The sequence below is a fragment of the Gopherus flavomarginatus genome, chromosome 13 (genome assembly GCF_025201925.1).
Source record: "Gopherus flavomarginatus isolate rGopFla2 chromosome 13, rGopFla2.mat.asm, whole genome shotgun sequence".
Taxonomy (NCBI): Eukaryota; Metazoa; Chordata; order Testudines; family Testudinidae; genus Gopherus; species Gopherus flavomarginatus.
In genome coordinates this window covers 24033299-24058052 of record NC_066629.1, presented here as the reverse complement: position 1 = coordinate 24058052, position 24754 = coordinate 24033299, and the positions used below count along the sequence as shown (strand labels likewise).

At 46.9% G+C, this 24754-nt stretch overlaps 1 pseudogene; it reads right to left on the bottom strand.

Annotated features, from left to right (window-relative positions):
* Positions 1 to 3413: 3413 nt before the first annotated feature.
* Positions 3414 to 21019, bottom strand: LOC127033577 (centromere/kinetochore protein zw10 homolog; annotated as a pseudogene).
* Between the last annotated feature and the right edge of the window lie 3735 nt (positions 21020 to 24754).

Sequence of the window (24754 nt, the reverse complement as noted above, 5' to 3'; positions counted from 1 at the left end):
GTCAAAATGTTCAAACAAAGCATGATTTTCAGGTTGACAGTGTCCTTTATGTTTTCCAGCAGAGCTCTCATCAAGCGTGCACCCATACACTCATACCTTTCTAAAGCTACTACTGTAGAATCTGGGAGTTATGGACACCCTGGGAACGGAGGTTGTTTGTAACTCTGAAATGTTCACAACTCTGAATAGAAAGTTATGGGTGTTCTTTCAAAAGTTTACAACTAAACATTGACTTAATACAGCTTGAAACTTTATGCTGCAGAAGAAAAATGCTGCTTTTAACCATCTTAATTTAAATGAAACAAGCACAGAAACAGTTTCCTTACCTTGTCAAATCTTTTGTTTTTTTAGTAGTTTAGGTTTAACACAGTTCTGTACTGTATTTGCTTTTTGGTTTTTTGTTTGTTTTTGTCTCTGCTGCTGTCTGATTGCATACTTCCAGCTCCACACGAGGTGTGTACTTGACTGGTCAGTTCGTAACTGGTGTTTGTAACTCTGAGGTTCTACAGTATCTTGTTCTCCAGAATCTCACTTTAAAAAAAAAACTCCCTCGCTGTTATGGTTACAAAGAAAAGAGAACAGAAGTACTTGTGGCATCTCAGAGACTAACATTTTCAAGCCTTGGCAAGACGGACCTAAGTGGCATGCATAATTAATTTAGAATCTCTCTCCATTTGGCAACTCCAATGGGCATTGCGTAGAAAAATATAAAGGTTTCCGCCCAAATGTGCCCCCTGCTGTTGTCACTCATCCCAGAGCTTCCAGGATCATCCCCTCCCCAGTTCCACCCTCTGCTGCTCTGTCTCATCTCCCTCTCCGCCCCCAAAGTGCAACGTGATGTTGCAACTCAAACTTGATCATGGAAGGAGATAGGACCTGTAAGACACAGAGTATGGTGGCCACTGGAGAAGAGAACTCTTGGATGTACTCAAGCCTGGGTTAAAAAAAGACATCCAACCTACACCCTTGTCAATTGTTCATTTCATGTTTGCAACATGCCCTAAATGAGAAGCAACAATAAAAGAACTAACACCATCTGTACCCCTCGGTCTTTTAGGGAGGGACTGGGAAGAACTATTATTTATTATTTGTGTTATGGTAGCACCTCGGAGCCCCAGTCGTGGTCCAGGATCCCATTCTGCTAAACACAGAACAAAAAGATGGCCCCTGCCTCAAAGAACATAAGAGCTTCCAGACTGGGTCAGACCATGGTCCACCTTGCCCAGCATCCTGTCTCTGACCATGGCCCATTCAAGAGGAGAGTGCATAGAACAAGGCAGTTATGGAGAACTCCACCTGGTTGTCCACTCATGGCTTCTGGTCAAAGGTTTATGTAGACAAGGTCTGCTTGTGTGTGCTTTGGCCCAATGAACATGTAATGAAAGTGCAGCGACTTCAACAGAAAAGAGCAAGGGAGCCCCAGAGGCAGAATACTGCCTAAGCCCACCGCTTAGGCCATTCACTAAGAGATCAAGGTTCAAATCCCATCTCAACCAGGATTTGAATCCCAATCTGCCATAATCCCAAACCACTAGACCATACAGGGCTGCTTGCTAAACTTGCGACTCAATAAATATGTAACGAAAGTGGAACAACTGCAGCAGAAAAATTGGATGCTGCCACCACACCCCAATGAGAAGCCCTTTTAGTCCAGCAGCTGCATGTTCACTTTGGAGCCAAGAGTTCAAGTCCCTTCTCAGCAAAGTGAGGAAGCAGTTGAACCTACATCATCCACATGCTGGGTAAGTGCCCAAGCCACTGAACTAGAGAGGAATTCACAGTACATACCTTTCCCAGTTGCTCTTTAATGAAAGGGGCACAGCCTTCATCGCTCTAGTTGTATAACCAGGACACATACCTGGGCTGCTGCAGCAGGTCGCTCTTCCCGCACACCCCTTTCAGGGGGGTGGCAGAAAGGCTGATTTGAACCAGCAGCTCTCACAGCCCCCAGGAGAAGCCCAACCACTGGATTAGAGAGGGAGCCTCGCGTTTCACCTCACCTCACCCCAGTGCTATTTAAATAAAGTGGAACAGCTTCAACAGGCACTATTGAGCAGCCCCAGACCCAATCATTAGGGCACTCCCTATGGGTGACAGACAGCAGGGGATGTGTCGTCCCTACCATGGTGGTGCTGCTGCCAGCTTCAAAAGCCACCTTCCCTTTGTGCAGCGAGACTGTGAGAGTGCCCATGCAACAAGGAGATGTGACCGCTGCAGGGAAGATCTGCTGTGCTCTCATGCGTGCAGCCGTGACAGGCACGAGTGTAGCAGCAGAGTATCGAACACAGTGGAGACTCTGGGGGGAGCAGAAATGTTTCAACTATCTGCAAATTACTGAGACTATGTCTGTGAGTAAATATAGCTCAAAGGGGTGCTGCATTAGGCATTCAATAGCCCATCGTTAGATGTAGGGGTTACATTGACAGCACATGGCTATAGTTTGGTATTCACATGACATATTCAAACAACACTCTACAGCCCTTCTACTAAGAGTCTTTACTGCTCTATAAGGAGTTTACATGTAATATTATTGAAATTATATTTGTACCATGTGTGCTTTAGGCTTATGTCTCTGGCCGAGCAGAGAACATCATAAATCTATGTTTTATTATTAGAGGGTGGGGATCTTGTCATCTGTATAACTTAATAAAAATAGCAGACAGAAAAAACTTCTCAGATCAGTCTATTCTACAGATAATGACAAATATTTTGATGTATTATATGGTACAAACAAGCTCTTACTGTCGTGTGACTACAGACTTGCTTTAACCAAAGGTAAAAGAGTACAGGAACATGCAGAAAACTGACCACCTGGGGTTAAATGTTTCCCAAACCTCCCAAACCAGTACGATTTGTGTTTAGAAGACTGACGGTTTTGGTCAAAATTAAACTATGTATCTGAGTTACGGCCCTTCTTGTGATTTTCAGATGTTTACAAATTTGGTGCCCGGTCCAATTTAAACATTGTATGACCTAGAAAATCTGCGCCGCTTCCGGAATCTACCGCCACCACAGTGATGAACTCCACAAAAGTGCTTAACAGGGTAGCAATGAAATTTGTCTAGCTGATACGTTACTCAGTATTGCCCGAAATGGGTCCGGGCTGGTAGACTACATGTCAGGAGCCAGAGTTTTACAGCACACTACTTCTCTGGGTAGTGGACGAAGTAGCACCGGTTAGTGCCAAGGAGTTACTCTCCTTTGCTTTTGGAGGCCAAGCTGCATTAAATTGCTACATTTATTGTATAGATGCTGAATGGATGAAGTTTTTTTCCCATTCGCCAGGCCTTTAGGAAGTGCTTTCATAAAGCTAAACTGATTAGAAAAAAGGGTTAAATCCAAATAAGAGTTTGAAACCTGATTTACTGTGGCTTTCCCAGGAAAAGGTCTATTGCACAGGAGTAAACACAAGACTATTTAATTTTCGCAAGGACCGCTGCTCTCCTCTCTGTGTTCTGGAACAAGGCTCAGATTAAACTCTTTACCTCAGTGGGGGAGAATTCAGCTGCAAGGGGCCCTTTGCCGCCGCCCATCTGGAAGAGAGGAAAAGGCAATCGTTTGCCTGAGCTATATAACTACAGGTTAATACCAAGATCTATTTCTACCACCGCTCTTCTGACCCCTTTAATGAAACCAATGCAGTTCTCCGGATCTTGCTCCCCACAACCAGTCCTACACTCCTGAATATTTCAACTCTGCTTAGTTTACAAGCACAGTTCTCACCTGCAGAACTTCCTCTCACCCTAGTGAAGTTTGGGTATTGTTACAACTAATTCTAGGGCAATGAGCCACTGCCTGCTCCAACAGCTTCAAATGTATCTGATTACTGACCCGCTGCCCACCGGTCCACTATTAAAACAGTCATATTTATAGAGCACCCGATGGAACGGCAGGAGCTGCTCTGGGGGGTTTTCACTACAGACAGGGCTCTCTCTGCTTTGCATCTAGCTCAGAATAAACTCACAGCCTGCTCTGCATGTATTTACTGGGTCCGACCAAGTCAGCATCTCCCGGGACAGAAAAGGCCTGGGGTGGAAGCAGAGCATTCCCGAATATCTCCACCTGCTCCGACAGCAGCTGTCAGTAGCTCACAGTGCAGGCTGTGACAGAGCTCTCTGATACAGGGGAGAAGCTGATTTTTCTGTTTGCTCTCCACACGCTTTGGGCCTCTAAGCGAAGGCTGCCCAAGACAGCAGGCGATCCACACCCCTCCAAGGTGCTTGTAGCACAAGTGTGGATGGGGACTGTCTGGTTCCAGACATCTACAGCCAGTTAGTGTTGCACTCAGAGGTACGTGGGCCCCACCCTCATGTAAAATGCATGCGAGTCTCCCATGCCAGTCTAAAGGAGCAAGCCATGGCATTTGAAAGTTCAAACTGGCCAGACAGGAAAGCCTGACTCTTTGGTAAAACTGCAGTAAACAGCAAGTAGGCACAGATAACATCACAAGTGACGGGCAGAGTGCCGAGGTGGCTGCAATGAGATACACAAGGCAGGCCTAAGATTACGCTGACTTATGAGAGAATAGAGAGAAACATATTGGTCAAGTTTTACACTTTTCTGCCTTCGGGCATTGGGCAGTATTTTGTGGATAGTCACTTTCACTCCTCCCCTGCACAGTCCGTCATTTTCCCATTTGGATTGGTCTTTTGCAAAGAAACAACAAAAGGAAAACACACAAAAATCACAAAAAACAAAAAGGGGGGAATATTGGCAGGTGCAATACCCAAAAGTACTTTACATGCATTTATTAAAACTAACTCGATTTCAAGCGGACAGCGTTCCTTCAACTGAGAACACTGCATTATCGATCAACCCCAGACATTTGTGAAAGAATTCCTGCGGGTATTAGAAGAAAGGAAAGACACCTACCGATCTACTATTTCTTGGAGATTGGCCTGCAGGATAATTATCAGCTCTTTGAACATCATCCATTTCTGCACATAGACTGGAACCTCCTCCTGGTATTTCTTATTTTTGTTCTCTTCCAGTAATGGAGTGAACACCAGAGGTCCTTCTTCCAGCATGATCCTGCACAGGGAGTGCAATCTGTCGGCATCCTCAGCAGAGATATCCTGGAATTGCACAAATGGGGAGCCCTATTCAAAGGAACAATTAAGCATTTTCTGGTGCTTAGAGCAGAAAGTGACATGAAAGGACCAGAAAGCTTTGTGAAGATAAATCAGTGATCTGAACCATACTAAACATACCACGGGAGACACTAGGTTTCTTCAGCTTCCTATCTGCCACTCTTCCTAGCCCAAAAGGACTTACTTTTGAATGTGTGCATTTCAACAAGCTCTTGGCATCTGCTCAGCACAGTATCTGTGTCTGCTTCAAAGAGCACATACGTCTTAATGGAATGCAGAACATCTTGCTGAGAAGCAAGGAACATTGCTATAAAGGCTTGAACACTTTAGAGGGAAATCGCTCAGACTATGCCGGCCTAATAAATGTAAGCTTTATGTTTATTGGCAGACGCAGCCATAGCAATCTTCCTGTAAAGAAGCTCATACAAAGAAGAGATGAATTATCGGTCTAATTCTTTTCAGGTAGACTTGTGTACAGATCACAATTGGATCAGATGGATAAACACACTTCAGTCATTTGGTACAAAATGGTATTTCCTTTAAACGATTTAATATGCTCTTTTTACTGGAGATCCCAGAAGTATATTTCATTTTGGAATCCTTGTGTTTTTGATGTTTCTGAAACAAAAATTTTCAGATTCCCTGGTTTGCAGGAAATTTCAAAATGACTAAATCTGCTCTAAGCAAGACTCAGATAAACCACTCTGAAACTTCGCGAACACATTACAAACTCCATCATCCTACTAAGCTTTGCCAAGTCCTAAGGTGCACCACACACTCAATTCAACTCTAAAAGGTGAAATCCAGCTACTCCACTAAAGTGAATAGGAGTTTTTCCATTGGCTTCAATGGTGCCAGGATTTCATTTTGTGTGTGTGTGTGGTCTCAGTTGGTTCTGGATGATGGAAGCTTGAAGTATTTCTGTTGCACTGGATCCTAGATATCAGTGAAAGTCAAGAGTGGCCCTGAAAGTTGGTTCTTGAAAGCTCATCTGTAAGGTAAACAAGTGCCTTATTTAGGCCTTGACTACACTGGCGCTTTACAGCGCTGCAACTTTCTCGCTCAGGGGTGTTAAAAAAACACCCCCCTGAGCGCTGCAAGATACAGTGCTGTAAAGCCTCAGTGTAAACAGTGCCACAGCGCTGGGAGTGCGGCTCCCAGGGCTGCAAGCTAAACCCCACGAGGATGTGGAGTACGTGCAGTGCTGGGAGAGTTCACTCCCAGCGCTGGCGCTGCGACCACACTCACACTTCAAAGCGCTGTTGCGGCAGCACTCCCGCGGCAGCGCTTTGAAGTTTTGAGTGTAGCCATACCCTTACAACAACATTTGATCCTTGGTATGCAGAGCACATGCAATCCTCCCTTACCTCTAGGGCACTGATTCTATTAATGATCTCGCTGAGTGCTGTGTTCAGTAATGTCCCCATAGCCTTGCAGTAGATGTTGATCGGAAGCACATCTTGCTATACTTTGCCAAGTCTCTTTAGCTGGTGCAGAACCTGGAGGATAACAACTCCATCTTATCCAGAATCATAAACAAAGATAGACAGTAAAGCTGATAAGGCAATTACACAGTTATAAACTAGCTTTCAAAGGCAGGAGAAGGCAATTTAAGGTATCATATTAAGAAACTAGTATTTTTAAGCTTGGATCTAGAGGTGGTCCCCCCATCCCCCGCAAAAAGCTCTTTTCCCTGAAAATTTTCAAACAAAATTAAAAAAATAAAATAAATAAATGTACCGAAATCCTCTAATTTTTTGAGAAAGCAATTCAAATTAAAAATATATCTTTCATGCTGAGTTGAAGTGAATGGAATCAAAATGAACATATTTCAGATTTTATAAAAGGGAAAGAAAACATGGGGAAGAAAAAACCCAAATCAAAAAAAGGAAAAAAGAGTTATTTCAGTTCGACTGTGTTTGAATGCCAAGCATTATATCTGTGCTAAGAATTCGTACTGCTACTAAAATGGGAAAACCACACAGATACATTACACTAGGGTCTGTGCAGCCCTTTGGTTGGTCTCGCTCACCTGCCTTGCTGCTCTGTTTGCTGCAAAATAGTTTTCTTCATTGTCCAAATTGGAAAAATTCCTTGCACTTGATAATCTCTCCAGCAGCTCTCCTTTCTGCACACGCATCTGGGCCAGAAAACACTACATCCCTGGAGGAGCAAATGAGAGGAGGAAGAAGCCATTTATTCCACAGCCTCAGATGATGTCAGCATTAAATCTGATTTGCCTATTCTGAGTCATTCAGCACTGGAATCATAAACCTGCCATAAAATTAGGATCAAGTTTTATAAGCCTAATACATTTGCCTTTTCCAGTTTCATAGAACAGCCACATGGTACCAATCTGCCAGGCACACACAGCCAGGGAAGAGGAAACTGCACCCATAATCCACCCACCTACAGCATGTGAGATCTCACACACTTCAGATTCCTACAGTGCAAGACAAAATAAACAACTTGAAAATCCAAGCAGCAGCATTAACTATGGATTTCCTGCTTTTGTCAGATCAACATGTTGAAAGTTTTTTTTTCTGCATTTTGTTTCTTTGGCTTCTTACAACAATCTAGCAAATGCTCAGAACAGAGGACAGCAGCTTCCAGAGTGTCCATGTGAGCTTGGGGTCTCACTGTACAAAAAATCATTCCTGGAACTGTGCACCATTATACAGAAAGGGACAATCAAGGCTACCTTGCCAGCTTGTGACGCGGCAGAGGGCTCTACCAGACAGAGCAGCCTTCTCATCAAAAGCAGGGAGTATAATATGTAATCTGAGAATAAGGATTCATACCACCAATAGCCAATCAAGAAGGCTGCTCTAATGAAGCCAGAGCAGAGCAGGAGACCACCCCTTGGCACTACCGGAATGGTCACAGACCAAATGTTAGGATTCCGCACTCTGGGAATTCCTCCCTTATACCTCAAATGCTACCTGAAAGTTGGCAAAGACATACTCTGGCACAGCAACTTCCCTGCTGACAGCATCAGGGAACTGAAAATGTAAACCTGGGCACGCAAACTCCCACTGAAATCAACAGGACTAACAAATCACATTGGATATTGATGTAGAATAACCCACGTTGTGACCAATATTACTCTGCGTAATATTAATCATACTCAGCACTTCTGTGGCACCTTTCGTCTAATGCTCTATAAAGCTTAATTAAGCCTCAGAGCTAGGCTCCCCTCCCATTGAAGCATTGCCCCATTACACAGACAACAAAAAGGAGGGACAAAGAAGTTAAGTGACTTGCTGAGGGTCACACAGTGTCAGGATTCCTAATGCCCAGTCCACTGCTTTTACCACCAAGTCATATTTAAATGATAAATCGCTCCATTACAAATACCGGGATGAGATGCTAGGGAGTATGTTTCAGTTCCAAAGGTAAAATTACCAAGTCTCCTAAAGCCAGGTACCAGATCTACGAAAGTAGCTGCTCCATCATACAGTATGTTGGTAAGGCGGTACCGGAACTGATGCCCCAGGGTCAGCAAGTGGTGGGCAATGTACATACAGTTGTTGTGATGAATGGCAGCGAGCTGGGGCAGTTTCTGAAGGTTCTCTCTACCCAAGGAAGGAGGAGCAAGAGAAGGGAAGAAATAAAGAGACTTTTTTAAAATCAGATCTGGGCCTCTAAAAATAAAATACATCTCCTGATATTGTTCTAGGCTTCAGAAATGCTCCACAGGTCAGACACTCAATAGGCAAGAGGCTACCTCCACTCTTAGATCAGTGCTGCTGCTAATGAATCAAAAGCAACATGCATCATGGAAGACAGTTAGCGAGAATAAAAGCATGTGGCCTCTTGACTCTCACACACCTTGGACATTACATGTTGAGAGGGTAGCACATCATCATCACCTCTGTAGGCCTGGTCTCGACATAGCTACGAAGTTCAGGGGGGGTGAAAAGTCCACACCCCTGAGCGGCGTAGTTAAGTCGCCCTAAGTCCTTATGTAGCCAGCACTAGGTTCAATTCTTCCGTCACCCGAGCTACCCCCTCTCGAGGAGGTGGATTACCCAGGCCGATAGGGGAACCCCTCCCATCCGGTAGGCAGCGTCCACACTGGAGCACTGCAGTGGCACAGGTCTGCAGCTGTAGTGTTTTCAGTGTAGCCATGCCCACACTCTAGCCATGTCTAGATTCAAATGATCGTTAATGCGAAGACTTAGAAGCAGGAAAGCCATCTGATGACAGCAGGAAGGTGAAATCAAGAGGGAGGCGACAAGAAACTCTCACCAGTGTCAAAAGGAGAGGAAAGCACTGGGCTGTGGCAGGGCCACCAGAGTTAAGGGTCCTCAAATCCAGCTGTAGCCTTGGATTTTAACCCTTTCCTACCACTGCTTCTCCCCAAGGGAAAGACACCAGCAGGTGGGGACAGGGAAGCACACCATGCAACAGTATTACAAGCCACACTGGGTTTGAAAGGCTCTGGGCAGTGATTCTATTAATGAAAAGCACTATCTAAAAGCTATGTATTATTATTATATGAGGGGGTTTTAAAGAGATGGAGTGCTATTTTTCCCAAAGGAGAAGGGAGTACCCCTCCACCAAACCAAAGACCACCCAGGACAAGCATAGGAGTGAGTAGGAGTATTATAAACAAATAGCTTGGCTCCCCGCCCAAAAGCAGGTCCCTGTGTAACACTCACACACTCACTTGTGGTAAATTGGCATGACGTCATAGAACAAATGGAAGATATTTCGCACCGAGTAAAAGAGCTGGATACAACTGCAAGGCAAATAAAGTTCATGTTAACCATCTTCCAGTTGGAATAATGCATGCAGCAAGAGGCGCATTCTAAATGCAGTGCTGAAAAGAGAAAGAATTCAGTGGCTGTGTTTTGGACTCTGACATCAAATATAACCAGCAGAGACTAAGGGATGATTTTCAGAAGTGCCTATGTAACTTAGCAGCACAAGTTCCACTGGAAGCCAATTGGGCGTTGAGCTGGAGACGTAATTTCCAGCTTGGAGAGACACATCTGGGCCGGTGCTGATCAAACTTGCATGCTACAAATAGCAGTGCAGCCATAGCTGCACAGGTGACAGGATGGGCTAGCCGTTCCCATTTGAAACTCTGGGTACGTGCTCAGGCGGCTTGCCTGGCCCACTGTGGCTACACTGCTCTTTTTAGCGCACTAACTCGATCAGAGCTCAAGCGAGACTGCCTCCTTGCACTGGAAATCACATCCCAAGCGCCAGTGTAGACACACCCAGAGACACTTCTGAAAATCCCACCTGAGGCTGCAAAGAGGAGATGATTGAAATGCTTGGTCAAGGCACATCTGGTAAATCCTTGGCCCTCACTAGCTCTGCCTTTCCACTTGGAGACCTAGCTGTACATTTAATTTCAAGAGCAGTCACCAAGAACTTCGGGGCTTGTCTCATTTCTCATTCACCATGGTGTCCTGCTGCACTCACAGTGCCTCTATATGAACGTGCTAAGCTAAATCTCCAGTGAATGCCACTCTCTCCCCAATGCGCATTGCAAAGGGCACAAACACAGCTGAAAGCATTGCTCATTCTGGAGCTGCATATGGCCATTTGCCCTGTGTTTTCTTCCTCAAGGGTAGGGGGAAAAGAACCTCCACTGTAATGGATAACGATCAGGGGATAGGGAATGTTGAGGGGCACACGTTTTTGTGAATAGCAACTATTATTACTATCAAATATTTGTACTATGGTAGTGAACAGGAGCCCCCCATCATGGACCAATGTGCTAGGCAGTGTGCAATCTACCCGCAGAGCACAGGCTTTTAAAGGCCTGTTCTGAAAGCAAATACCGTCTGCAAGCCACAGGCAGCACCCTGGAAATCTTACCAAGGCTTCCTCCAAGCTGTCACTTCGCGGCGGAGCACCTGGCGTTGCTTGCACTCCTGAGAGTTTTGCAATGCTACCCAAGGAAGACCTACAAGATGGAGGCCAGCTCCAGAACCACAGACCACATGTTAGGAACGAGACCCCTGAAATCCATCTTTAACCAGGGAGGCAGTATTTCCCTTCTCCCGCCTCAGCCCTGCCCACACACACTCTGCTATAGCAGCATGGGAGGCACTCTGTACGCAATCCTCCCTTCCCAACCAAAGCCATGGTCTCCAGTTATCGGGCCAAAGACAACCTTGGACACTTGAAATCCCTGCCAAATGCACAACTCGGGTTCTTTGCTTTCACTCGGGTGATGATGTGGTAGGAAAACAGGCAGCTCACCCTCCCCAGCAATGACCCCCTAACACCTTGTCTTGGCTGGGGAAAAAAGGGCTTTTCACCAATTGCCAGCTAACACACGGTAAGATTTTAGCATAGACAAGGCACTAGTTTTTATCCTGATCTGCTAACATGATTGAAAACTACAAACTGCCTTGTCTACACTAGCATTTTACTATGTGTCAATTACCATGTTAGCTAAATACAGCCCATCTCAACACACCCTTAGAGGCCATCACCACTAGCCGTTGTGCCACCAGGGTACTGCCAGGAAGGCTGCATGACAGCTGTCCCTGTTTGCTGGGTTAATCCGGGGATTCAGTCTCCAACTGGCAAATCAGTAGCTTTCATTAACCATTTCACCTTGATTATTTTTAAGTAGATTACATTTTCTGCCCTTTCTGGTGTTGGCGCCCGTAACCAGGTGTCCTGATACCGAGAGTGTCCCTTGGGCTCTACCCACCAATTCAGAGCTCTTACCACTGATCTGTGCCGGTTGTAGCCTCCAGCAGGGTCTGATAAACCAACTCCATCAATTTCTCCACAGACACACTGATGTGGCAGGTAGGCAGAGAGAATGTGTGCTGGCTCAGTCTGGTCTCATTCTCCAAATTTATCAGCTCGTTGTGCAGCATTTTGGAGGCTTTTTGCATTTTTAAATGATCACTTGCCCCAGGGTCAGGCAGTTTTGGTACCGCTACCAAGGAATCAGGTGTGATCTAAGGAGGAAAGAAGAGGCACACATCACAACTTAGTTCCCAGAGAATGGAGACAGCATAAGGCAGTTTAACAGTGAATTACACAGACCGGACTGAGCATTCCATGGGACTCCACCAGAGCTACTCCGAGGGGCTCACAAATGTACATGGCATGATAACAGCTGAATGTGTGATCCACAGTAGGCAACCATCTCTTTCTTAAGCACGATCATTCTAAAGGATCTTTTCTCTTTACATTTCTATTAGCTGTAATGATCCTCAGAAAAATGTGTAAAACCAGCTATCTGGTTCTGAGGAAGGCTTCATTCCATTATTTTAAAAATCATATTCAGCTTGTTAGTTAGAATATCAGCCCTACGGAAAATGCACTCGAGGGCTACCCAAAGCTTTAAGAAGCAACCATTTCCTGCAGAGTTCACACAAACAACAAAAACAAACCAATCCTCTATAAAAACCAGACTCAGTGTTTTTAAGCTGTTCTCCTTCAATAGCTAGCTGGTTTCTTACAAATACACATTGTAAACTGTGATCTCTAGCACCTTTACAGTGTTGTGTATTTCTGAGGTCATCAACTTTCTGGCTGCCACTATCATGTCCTGGCATTTTTTGTTAGCGAAGTGGGAATTGACATTGTGGGCGTATATCAGTAAGTCCGTGGCATCTCCTTTTTTAAAAACCCCATGTTCTTCAAGCGTTTTTCAAAGTCCTCAGTGGATTTAATCACCTGAGAAGAGTTAAAAACAAATCATTTCCACGCTATTATGGATTGTGAGTTATAATAATCAAGAAGCAGGATGAAAAGCAGCTAGACCTTCTCCAGCTCAACGGGAAGGACAGAGTGGATACAAAGGAAGTACAAGAGGCGGAAGAGCTTTGAATCTGGTTCCAGTCAGTGATGACCCCAAACTGTAACCACTTGACAGCACTTCAGTGGCCCTCACGAGATGTGTGTTTTAGTTGAGGGCCCATGAACACGTGTCCAGAACAAAATATTACAGTGGACACTAACCGTCCCCCTTGGTTGACAATCTCAACCCCAGCGCCCAGGAGGGAATGAAACGGACAAGAGAGGGGCTCCCTGTGGAAAAGCGGCCTTGGAGAAGCTTTGCCGCTACTGGCTCTTCTGGGAAAAAGACTCCAGAGTCCGGCTGTCAGTTTGGCACCTTTCACCAGCACTAGGGCCCAGAACCTCAGAGGTATTGAGGTGCCTAACTCCCCTTGATTTCAACAGGAGTTAGGCACTAAATACCATTTGGGAAGTGGAACTAAGTTCTATTTTATTTATTTAGGTTTAAAATAATAAAGACCCTTGCCCAGGGCTTTAAGAGCTGGAACACAACTAATCATACAGTAAACACAACTACATTAAGTTCGGCAGCACTGAAATCAGTTGCACAGGAACTTGGCCAGTCAGCCAGCTACCGATCTTCCTCATTGTCTAGGAAGAATGCCCTCGGCAGCGTGCCCTGCAAGTCACCAAATCTGGTCTAGTTTGGACCAAGGGGGGAGGAAGTCCCAGCCCTCACTGCCACCCTCTCTTCTTTATAAAGAGTGTTTGTGCTGAGCACAGCTTGTTTAGCAAAAGCAAGAGGTCTTGAGCTGCTCAGTGCTGCTATCGTCAACTGCATCTGACTGATTTTTATGCTGGGATACAGACGAGAGCAAAATACGTAGTTAAAAACATTGCACCGTTATTGGCACTGAAGGAATATGAGACATGGCTTAGGGCAGAGACTGACTTTGAAAGTTCCCATTGTGGCAGAGGATAAAGATCAGAGACAATTCCAGTTATTGCAGAATCTGCCTTTCCAGGCTTTACATTGCATGGATTTGAAACGCTTTGAGTCCTACCTCGACGTACTGCTCTAGTTTGCTGCTGTTTGCTGGAATCGAGTACAACAGACATTCCTGAATGAGGCAGCCAGATACCTCCTCCCAGACCATGTCACCCAGCATCTCTGCCAATACCACTCTGGAGTCCTTCTCATTTTCCCCACACACATCGAGAGACACATCTGGATTCAACAGAAAAAACACAAATGGGTTTGAAATATGCTCCGGGGGGCAAAGCTCTCGATCCCTTCCACACCCCATTGTGAGCTCAGAACCGGAACTGTCAATGGTTCCATTTCATCAGATGTTCTCTGGTCTCGGGCCATGTACAGCAATTCCCTGCCTCCTGAGCCACTAACAGATTTTAAAGGTAGACTGAACCTGTGTCCCCTGTGAGTTTGCTCAGTGCCTGGAATGTGCCCCATTCACGCTTTGTGACGAGATCCTCCACCGTGACTAGTCCTATACAGAATTTCCCGCAGATTGTATCACGCATTCTAGCTTTTTTCCTCAAGTTCCCCAGAGCTTCTCACAAAGCAATGATTTAGCAATACTGGTCATCTGAGAAGAACTCTTTCTACAGAGAAATAAAGCATTTCTTCGATGGCCTACACGCTAAATACTCTTTGTGCTTCATTTCCATGGTATGGGTTTCTCCTGAATGCTCAGAGTCACTGCAGATGCTGTCACTCAAACCCCACTTTCTCATTTCAGTGCTGCTTGCTGCTCCCTCAAACAGACCAGGAAATTAAACAAGTCTTCAAGAAGTGACTCCTCACTCAGGAATTCCCATCTTCCTGTAGTATCAATGCCCTCCCCATAAACCACACACTTGTCACGGAACAAGGAGGTAAGACAGTCTGCAGAGCCAGGGTGAGGAAGCACAACAGAGCTGGGAAGATTAAAGGGCCCCAAAGGAGAGGGAACCAAGTGCAGTTTTGCAGTGTTCAGAGCTGCCCAAGCATTGCAAAGCCTCACTCCGCTACAGCAGACCATCCCAGGGCACTGCCATCGTAGCATTACAGAGAGCAGCGGCTCCCTGGCGGAAACCAGTGCTGCTTTACTGCTAAACGTTCCAAGAGCTCTCCACAACAGCTAGATGAGCCAGCCGTGGAGAGCAGCATCTCACGCTAATTCTCAGGGGGCGAACTACCTACTCAACAAGTGTTTGTGAAGAACTTCAAGCACCAGCGGGATCTTGCCAAAAACCTCCACTGGGGATGGATGCTCCAGATTAGGCTCCGCAGACTCAAAGTGCAAGACGACGGTGTCAGGCTGCTCCTCCAGCAGGGGATGAAGGGAGGGATAAGAAATCAGTGGCTTGAGGATGTACTTCAGCAGTAATTGGCCTGACACAGGAAGAGAAAGATGATCTTCAGCACCAGTATGCAGTCAAGTAGGCTGTTTGCTCCAGTAGTGCCCAAGAGGGACCAGCTATGAGCGGCACCTTGGTTTTAGGATTGCTCATATTTGGGATGAGGAACACTCCCCTGGAGTAGCTGTAAAATCAGGGAGTTGGCACCGGAATCATTATCTCCTGAATATCAGCACATCACAAACTGCTTGCATTGGTCTTTTACACAGGTCTTGAAGCAATTTCCCTATTTCAATTTCTGTGCAAATTTAAGATGTAAGGAACATTTTGGCCATAATTACTCTTCCTCCTCCACTATAAACTCAACTGAGGCATGAGTTTGCTTTTTTAAATGAGGAATTTCGATGGTACAGAGGGAACTGAGATACATATATTTGGGCACTGGCTATGTGTCAGTTGCTTACATCTTCCTAAACATCCAAAGCAGCTTGGCAAAATTCTACTCATCAGAAGTCAAATATCATTAGTGTGTTCATAATCGTCATGGTAAGATTTCATGATGAATTTTCAAGGCTGAGCTAAAGCAATCTGGATTCCTGACATACTCAAGGAGCTATAGTTATATACAAGAAAATGAAATTGTCACTTCAAAGATCTAACTGATGAGACGTTCCTCAGAAAACCGAATTAGAAAAATCCTTGTGCACCAGACATGCTGCACACTCACAGCTCGCTCCGTACAGAGACACTAACGTGGGTATGGATGGGGTATTCTTACATGGCACAGAGGATGCTGTAACACCCCCCAGGGACTAAAGAAACAGTATCACTTCAGACATAGCTTCAGTTACCAGCAGTTTTCCATTTCAATTACCTGTGCAACAATCTGGCAAACTAAGCCCAATTTCTATCATAATTAGGTCAGAGGAAACTCATCCTTTCTATTTTATTCCTCAACAGAACTACACTTTTTCATTCAAAACAGCACTTCATTATTCCCTCATTGCCTCCTCACCCTGGGACTAGAAGGGCTCCAAGGAACAGGAGAGAAGGGGTGTAACTTGCCAAACGAGTCTATGCTGAGTGAGCATGTTCATCTTGACGAAAGGTTTCAGAAGCCTCACCCAGGTAATGGGCCAAGTCAGTTTCTCAATAACACACAACCTGATATTGCCCAAATTGGTTTCTTCAGGAGCAGATGAGCTACACATTAGCTGTGGGGAAATCCTACAACCTCTCAGGTTTTGCACCATGACCGAGAAAGGAGTTAGAGGCTGAGATGTATCAAATTGCCTGGGATAGCTCCAAACCACCCCCAGATGGTGTGAAATTCAAAGAGCGCTGCCTCTAGTCAATCCTACTCACCTAGGAATATGCCACGGGCAGGAAGGGCTAGCTGAATCCATCCCAGATCACCTATGTTAACTAACTTCTTAGCACTGAAGAGCTTTTCGAGCCAGGATCATTTCTGTCACTGATCCAAACTAAGATGTTCAGCACCTTTTGACAGAGGAAACTTCCACAAAACCACTTGCCGCCACTCTTCTCCCAGGTGATAGAGCATGTTCTGGGTCTGCACCGTCAGCTCCGTGCCTAGTGCCTTCAGAACCTTCAGCTCAAAGCCTTTGCGGGATTCTAGCATTTTCAAATTACTTCGTGCCTAGCAATAAGAGGAAGACAGTTATGCACAGAGCACGGGCACCAGGCAAATTGATCCAATGGCATGCAAGTGCTAACATAAGGGAATCATGGGATAATTATTGACAATATTATAAGAGATATAATTACACATACTTGAGAAGCTTGTTACTACCTTTTCCAGATGGCGAGCTGCTGCAATATACTTCTTTTCCAGTAATGCAGTGCTTTAGTCCTTAATAGCCATATCAAACTGAAAGAGTTCAATATAAGTTAAATAAAACAAATACAAGGTACTACACTCAGGAAGGAATAATCAGTTGCACAAATACAAAATGGGATATTACTGCCAAGGAAGGAGTACTGTGGAAAGGGATCTGGGGGTTATAGTGGATTAGAAACTAACTATGAGTCAACAGTGTAACACAGTTGCAAATAAAAAGTGAACATCATTCTGGCATGTATTAGCAGGAGTGTTGTAAGCAAGACACGAGAAGTAATTCTTCTGGTCTACTCAGCGCTGACAAGACCTCACCTGGAGTACTGTGTCCAGTTCAGGGCACTACAGTTCAGGAAAGATGTGGACAATTTGGTGAAAACAACAAAAATAATTAAAGATCAATAAAACATGATCAATGAGAAAAGATTGAAAATAAAAAAACCCTTGGTTTGGTTAGTCTGGAGAAGAGAAGGTTGAGGGAGGACAGTACAAGAAGCAATCGGCTTAAATTGCAGCAAATTAATAATTGCTAGGTTGGACATTAGGAAAAAGTTCCTAACCAGAACAAGTATCAGAGGGGTAGCCGTGTTAGTCTGGATCTGTAAAAGCAGCAGAGAGTCCTGTGGCACCTTATAGACTAACAGACGTTTTGGAGCATGACCTTTCGTGGGTGAATGCATCTGACGAAGTGGGTATTCATCCACGAAAGCTCATGCTCCAAAACGTCTATTAGTCTATAAGGTGCCACAGGACTCTCTACTGCTAACCAGAACAAATTACCTAGGAAGATTGTGGAATCTCTGTCATTGGAGTTTTCTTAAGAACAGCTTGGACAAACACCTATCTGAGATGGTCTAGATAACACTTGGTCCTGTCTCAGTTCAGGGAACTGGATGAGGTGACCTACTGAGGTCCCTTCCAGTCCTACATTTCTATGGCCAGGTCCACACTACAGCATTAAATCGATTTAAACAGCGTTAAATCGATTTAACGCTGTAACCGTCCACACTACAAGGCACTTAAAATCGATTTTAAGGGGTCTTAAAATCGATTTCTGAACTCCAGCTAAACGAAAGGAGTAACCCTAAAATCGATATTATTAAATCGATTTAGGGTTAGTGTGGACAGATATCGAAGTTATTGGTCCTATTCTTTTACTGAGCTACCCAGAGTGCACCGCTCCGGAAATCGATGGTACCCTGGGACCGTGGACGCACACCACCGAAGTAATGTGCCCTAGTGTGGATGCGTAAAATCGATTTTATAAAACCTGTTTTATAAAATCGATTTTAATAATATCGATTTAAAGCTGTAGTGTGGACGTAGGCTATGATTCTATAATCACACACAAATAAGTTTCAGCTCTAAGATTACAGAGGTCTTTTTAAAAACATGATATTAATAGAGATAGAAGAGTCACGATTATTTTTTCACTATGAAGATCCAGGAAGAGGTCAGTCGAAAAAAATGCACAAACACTTTGTGATCTGAAGCCATTTTCCCAGCCTCCTTCCTCACCTCTTGGAGTTGTTTCAACACACTCAGAACTAACGATTCTCGCTCCAGCTGCTGCTTCAGTTCAGTAAACTCCGCAATGGCCACGTTCAGATCTTGCCAGACCTAGAACAGCAGCACAGACATCAAGGCTTCAGCAGCTCATTTACAGTAACCAATGGCTATGAGAGCCATTTCTATTTCAAAAGTAACACCGACATGTTCAGTCAAGGGCACTCTTTATAAGAGGTGTAAATTCATCCTGGAATCCTTAACCAAAATCCTCCTCCCTGCCTTCCTGTGCAGCATGCTCATGGCTGCACATCAGTGGGGTTGTACTGCTTTGGGATGATGTAGGATGAAAGCTGCTAGATACAGACAACGTGAAACCGCTGCCATGTCACCTCATTTTTGATCCTGGATTTCAGTAGGTCGATGTTGCCGGACAGACTGTCCACTTGTGACACCAAGTCCTCAGCGCTCTGCATGCTCTGGAGGAACTCGTTATACTTCTTGTTAATCATGTTGCAGATTTCACCCTAGGTAGAAGGGATGGACTCAGGATCAGAAAAACAAACACCCATAGGGTTGCCAACTCTGATTGAAGCTATTCTGGCAGATATTTTTTTCCAACATGACATAATGTCATTTTCCTAAAATAGCCTATTAAAATCTCCCGGGTTGCTTTCAATAGTCACCAGGAGATTGATGCCGATTCTGGGAGACTGCAGGCCAATCCTGGAGGGTTGGCAACCAAAAACATGCAAAGAGAGAAACCCCAAGGTGTGGCCACAGGGCCAAAGCCTCCCACCCCCAACGCAGCCCTCTCTGTAACCCTACATCGTTGAGATGGGCGGTGTCACCACCACCATGCTCACACCCTGTCCCTTCCCTTCTCTGGAACCCCCTCGGCAGCCTTTATAACCCTCCTTAATTTACTCGCACAATCATCCCCTGCCCCCAGCACTCCCCTGGAGTCCCCCTGTCCAGGGTCCCTATAGGAAGCCTCCTGTCTAAGATCCCCTTCTCTCCTCCCCCCTTCCCAGCACCCCTGCTCTGTCCCTATCAACACACAAACACACACTGGGGTCCCCTCCATGCTCCAGTCCTTGGATCACCCCTGCCCCCTGGATTCCTCCCCACCCAGCCCCCCTGGATTCTATGTCTGCCCCCCAGGTCCCTCCAACACCCAGACCCCTGGATCCCTGCCACATGCCACCCTCCTGGATCCCCTCTCTGCCCCCCGGAGCCTCCCCGCTCCCAGCCCCCCTGGATCCCCCCTCTACATCCCCACAACTAGCCCCCTGGATCCCCCCTCTACCCCCCCACACCTAGCCCCCTAGATTCCCTCCCTCTGGCCCCACACATCCAGGCCCTCTGGATCCCCCCTCTACCCCCCCATACCTAGCCCCCCTGGATCCCCCCTCTGCCCCCCACACCCAGCCCCCCTGGATCCCCCCTCTACCCCCTCACACCTAGCCCCCTAGATTTCCTCCCTCTGGCCCCACACATCCAGGCCCCCTGGATCCCCCCTCTACCCCCCCCACACCTAGTCCCCCTGGATCTCCCCTCTGCCCCCCCACACCTAGCCCCCTTGGATCCCCCCTCTGCCCCCCCACACCTAGCCCCCTCTGGATCCCCCCTCTGCCCCCCCCCACACCTAGTCCCCCTTGATCTCCCCTCTGCCCCCCCACACCTAGCCCCCTTGGATCCCCCCTCTACCCCCCCACACCTAGCCCCCTAGATTCCCTCCCTCTGGCCCCACACATCCAGGCCCCCTGGATCCCCCCTCTACCCCCCCATACCTAGCCCCCCTGGATCCCCCCTCTGCCCCCCACACCCAGCCCCCCTGGGTCCCCCCTCTACATCCCCATAACTAGCCCCCTGGATCCCCCCTCTACCCCCCCACACCTAGCCCCCTAGATTCCCCCCCTCTGGCCCCACACACCCAGTCCCCCTGGATCCCCCCACTGCCCCCCACACTCAGCCCCCCTGGATCCCCCCTCTACCCCCCCATACCTAGCCCCTCTGGATCCCCCCTCTGCCCCCCACACCCAGCCCCCCTGGATCCCCCCTCTACCCCCCCCACACCTAGCCCCCTAGATTCCCTCCCTCTGGCCCCACACACTCAGCCCCCCTGGATCCCTCCTCGGGTCCCCCTCACACCCCGCCGCCCGGATCCCACCTGCCCCCGTAGACCCGCCCCATACCCAGCCCCCCCCGATCATCAACCAGGCCCCACCCTCAGCTCCTCCACGCGGCGGGAGAGCCGGGCGATCCGGGAGCTCAGATCCTCGTTCTCCAGCCGGCCCGAGTGACCCAGCACCGCACCCACCAGCGAGGGGGACCCAGCGTCCGGACACCCCCCATCAGCGGCCCGACACCGCGCGGCACCACGGGAAAGCGAGTCCGCCCGCCCTCTAGTCCGGGACGCACTTCCCACGAACCTGTCTGAGGCGGCCCAGGCGGGACTACAACTCCCAGAGTGCATCGCTCAGGGCGGGCCTACGAGCTGCGGCCTGGGACAAACCTATTTAGAACGTTTTGCTGTTTCCCCGCCATTCTATTGGTCCGCAGCCGCCCAGCGAGTGAACGAGCTCCCCGTCTGATTGGTCCGCTGCCGCGGGGCGGGGAATATAAACCGACCCGCGGAGCTGCTGCCTCTCGGCCGGGAGAGCCGGGGGCTGGTGCCGGGCCGGGCCGGGCCGGGCCGGGGGTAAGTGGGACGGACGAGGGAGGGGCCCGGGCCGGGGGAGCCGCGGCCCAGCTGTGGCTGGAGCGACCCAGAGGCTGCGGGGAGGGGGCTCGGGCAGGGCCGCGAGGGTGATGCCGGGGGGGAAGGGGAGATCTTGGGCAGGGGCGCTGGGCTGCCGTATGGCGGGGTGGGGCGGGTCGGGGCTTTCTCCTGCCCCGGAGCCTGCTGGGGAGGTGGCAGCTGCCAAGGGGAAAGGGCCTTTGGAGGCTTCTGAGAAGCTGCCTGTGAAGGGGAAGCGCTTTGCACCTGCCCCAGAGGCTGGGCCTGGCCGGGTCTGCTCCTGCTCTGTATCTGATACACCCACACTCACCTGTGCTCTTTGCAGTGACCTGCATGTTTGCTTCCTTTCCTCTTGCCTGCAGGGGGTTGGCTCTCCGAATGGGTCTGACTTGCTGTGTGACCTTCCAGACAAATTTACTTCCCTGTCAATTTCTCACTGTTAGAAAAAGCAAAAACAAGGGGAATAAATGGTTTTCAAGGGTCTTCGGTTTTCCAATATAATCTTCCACTTAATCACAAGTGTGGATTTTTCTTTTTGGGGAGAGGGGGTGGAAGAGAAGCTTCTAGCAAAACTTACAACCTGCCACAGTGTGGTGGTTCTCCCAACCCAAAACCTCATGAGCAATGGAGGTTTTGGAGCTTGATTTAAAATCCCTCCCAGCTGCTTGTCCAACCTCCCTGAGAACACTATCCCTCTGGTTCTCCAGCAAGGGTCAGGGAAGCCATGTTCTGAGACATCAAACTCTAGAGTAGATCTACTCAGACTGCAGCTTGCAAGCTCTTTAATTTGTTGCCTGCAGCTCTTTGCAGCACTTACTAAAACACTGATTTAATTAATCACTTTGGATGCTTTTCCTATATTAATTTGCACAAAGCCATTGATGATGCTGTGAACATATAAAGATTTCCCATGTCATACTGTTTAAATATGAATATATATAGTAAATGAAACAATGAATGCCACCACTGCGGCATGTGTGGGGTAATGGTTGCTAATTTGGCCTCCAAACAACTGAGGTCTGAGTATTGCTGCTCTAGAGCTAGACTTTTGAGGCTATTGGTATACCCTAAAAGTGAAGAATGCAGGATTCTCCACAGGTAACCTTTACATGCTGGTTGACCTTAGCCTCTCACAGGGAGAGCAGAGAACTGAGCCATGGGCTGGTAGGACACCAGAGAAGGGGTGTGGGAGACTTGGCAAGTAGTAGTAGGTTGTTGAGCAAAGAGCATGGGCTTGCTACCTTGCAAGGCCATCAGGAGATAGGGAGTTCCAGTAAATGGACTTTCCCAGGAGTCAGACTGGACTACACTTCATTAAGTGTGAGGCTGCAAGAGTTGGAAGTTGAACTACCTCTGTGTGGTAGTAGAAATTGGCTCTACTGCAACTATGCTAACTGCTGCAGAGCCCTCTACCAAAGTCATGTCCTAGGATAACCACTAGCTGTTCTCCCTCTCCCACCAGCTCTGGTGTTTCTGATCTAGCTAGAATTAGGTGCCTGCTCTTCAGAGCAGAAACACTATGTGGTTTGTCCCCTACCATTGTGGCAACACACCCTGTTTGGGTGCAGTATAAGGATCATCCCCCAGTTCAATCTTCAGCTCCTCCATGTGGTAGGAGAGCCAGGCCATCTGGGTCTCAAATTCTCCTCCAGCAGGCCTGAGTGGGCCAGCACTGCAGCTACCAGTGGGGGGTGGGGTGGGGGGAGGAGGGACAGGCTAGCTATGGGGACCCAGCACTCAGTGTAGTGTAAGATACCATTCCTCATAGGACTTATAGATTGTGAGACGCTGCTATTGTATTAAACTGCTACTTGATAGCAGTTTCTTGCTGTATAGTGTATGTGAAATTGCTATGTGTAGAAATGTGCTATCTGTAGCAGTTAGTGATACATATGGATTGTAAGAAACAGCTTCTGTAAAAAGATGCTACTTTATTTGTACATGCTTGAAAACTTATTTCTGTGCTATTATCTCAATCCTATGCCATATCTCATCAAGATTTTGAATAGAAACATATCCAGAACTGATCCCTGGAGAACCCCACTTTTTATGCCCATGTAGGTTTCATTTCCATAGTTTGTTTATGGGAATGTCATGGGAGAGGGTATTAAAAGCCTTACTAAAGGCAAGATGTACCACATCGGCTGCTTGTAGGCTTGTTACACTGTTAAAGAAAGCTATCAGGTTGGTTTTACAGGTGAGACTGCTTGAAATACTTTTTTTAGCAAAATTGGGCCCCTTGCTGCTGTGGGTAGCACAGTCCTACAGGGAGCATTTTCTCATGTATGAAACTGCAAACAATAAGGATGTACTCACTGCAATGTGATAAAGCTAATTCCTACAGGCAGCAGTTTCTCACACCTTGGGTATGTGAGACTATCTGTAGGAATCAGCTACAGTGGCAGCAGGTCTTAACCCCTTGCCAAAGATGAGTGGCCATTACACTGCAGTCTGCCCCAGTGAGTGGGGGGCTAGATGACTGGCAGTAGTCACTGAGGCAAGGTGGGTTTAGAGGGTTTGGGGGTTCCCCTGGGAGGGCAAACCCAGAATAAGGGGTTACTGTGGGGGCAGCCCCCTCAAGGTAAAGGTCATGGGGGTCTGGCAGGGACACAGGTGCCCTGGGCAGGTCAGACACTGGCCAGTGGAAGGCGATCTGTATACTTGAGAGCTAATTCCTGAGCTGACCAGCAGGAGGCGCTGCACTGGTGAGTCTCGACCTCACTACACTGCCATTGGATTAGAGGAGCTTTTGTGGCAAGAACCACCAGTAGAGCAATGTATGTGTAATATAACTGTTAAACTCCCACTTTAATCTGTTACTTCCTAACTCATGAGGATAAAAGAACTAACCCACTGGATACCAGTAATATTTTAAACTTTAACTTTTCTTTGTGGGTCAATTGGACAAGTCTGTACAAACTAATAGAGAAAAAAAACCAAATTATCCAACTGACTGAAAACACAAAGGCCCAGGTTCAGACATGGAATTTTGCTATTTTACATGGTGGATCTGACATACAAAGAGTATCTGCACAAGCAGAACACATTATAATGCACCATTGGTATGATATTCTTAAAGGATGGGCCTCAGTTACTCTTTTCTTTATTCTGATAAGTTTAATGTTAACTGTAATGTGTGGTATGTTCTGTTGGATGCTGAAATCACCAGCTCAAATTGTTTCAAAGATTATATAGCCTTGAGACAATTATATAAAGTGTGACTCATTCAATACCTCTGGATTGAAGGGTCATTTGTGGGTCAATATAGAGCAGAAGAATGAAATTTTCTTTTCTTACTATTAATGACTTTATTTTGTATCAAATGAACACACCAAACTTCACTGTTCTAACATTGTATCTCCTCTTTGCCTTCCAAAATTTAAATCATTCATTAGACTTGTTCTAATAAGATTGCATATTGTAACTAAAACTGTTTTAAAATGCTTACTCCATTTAGCAAAACCCTGCTGT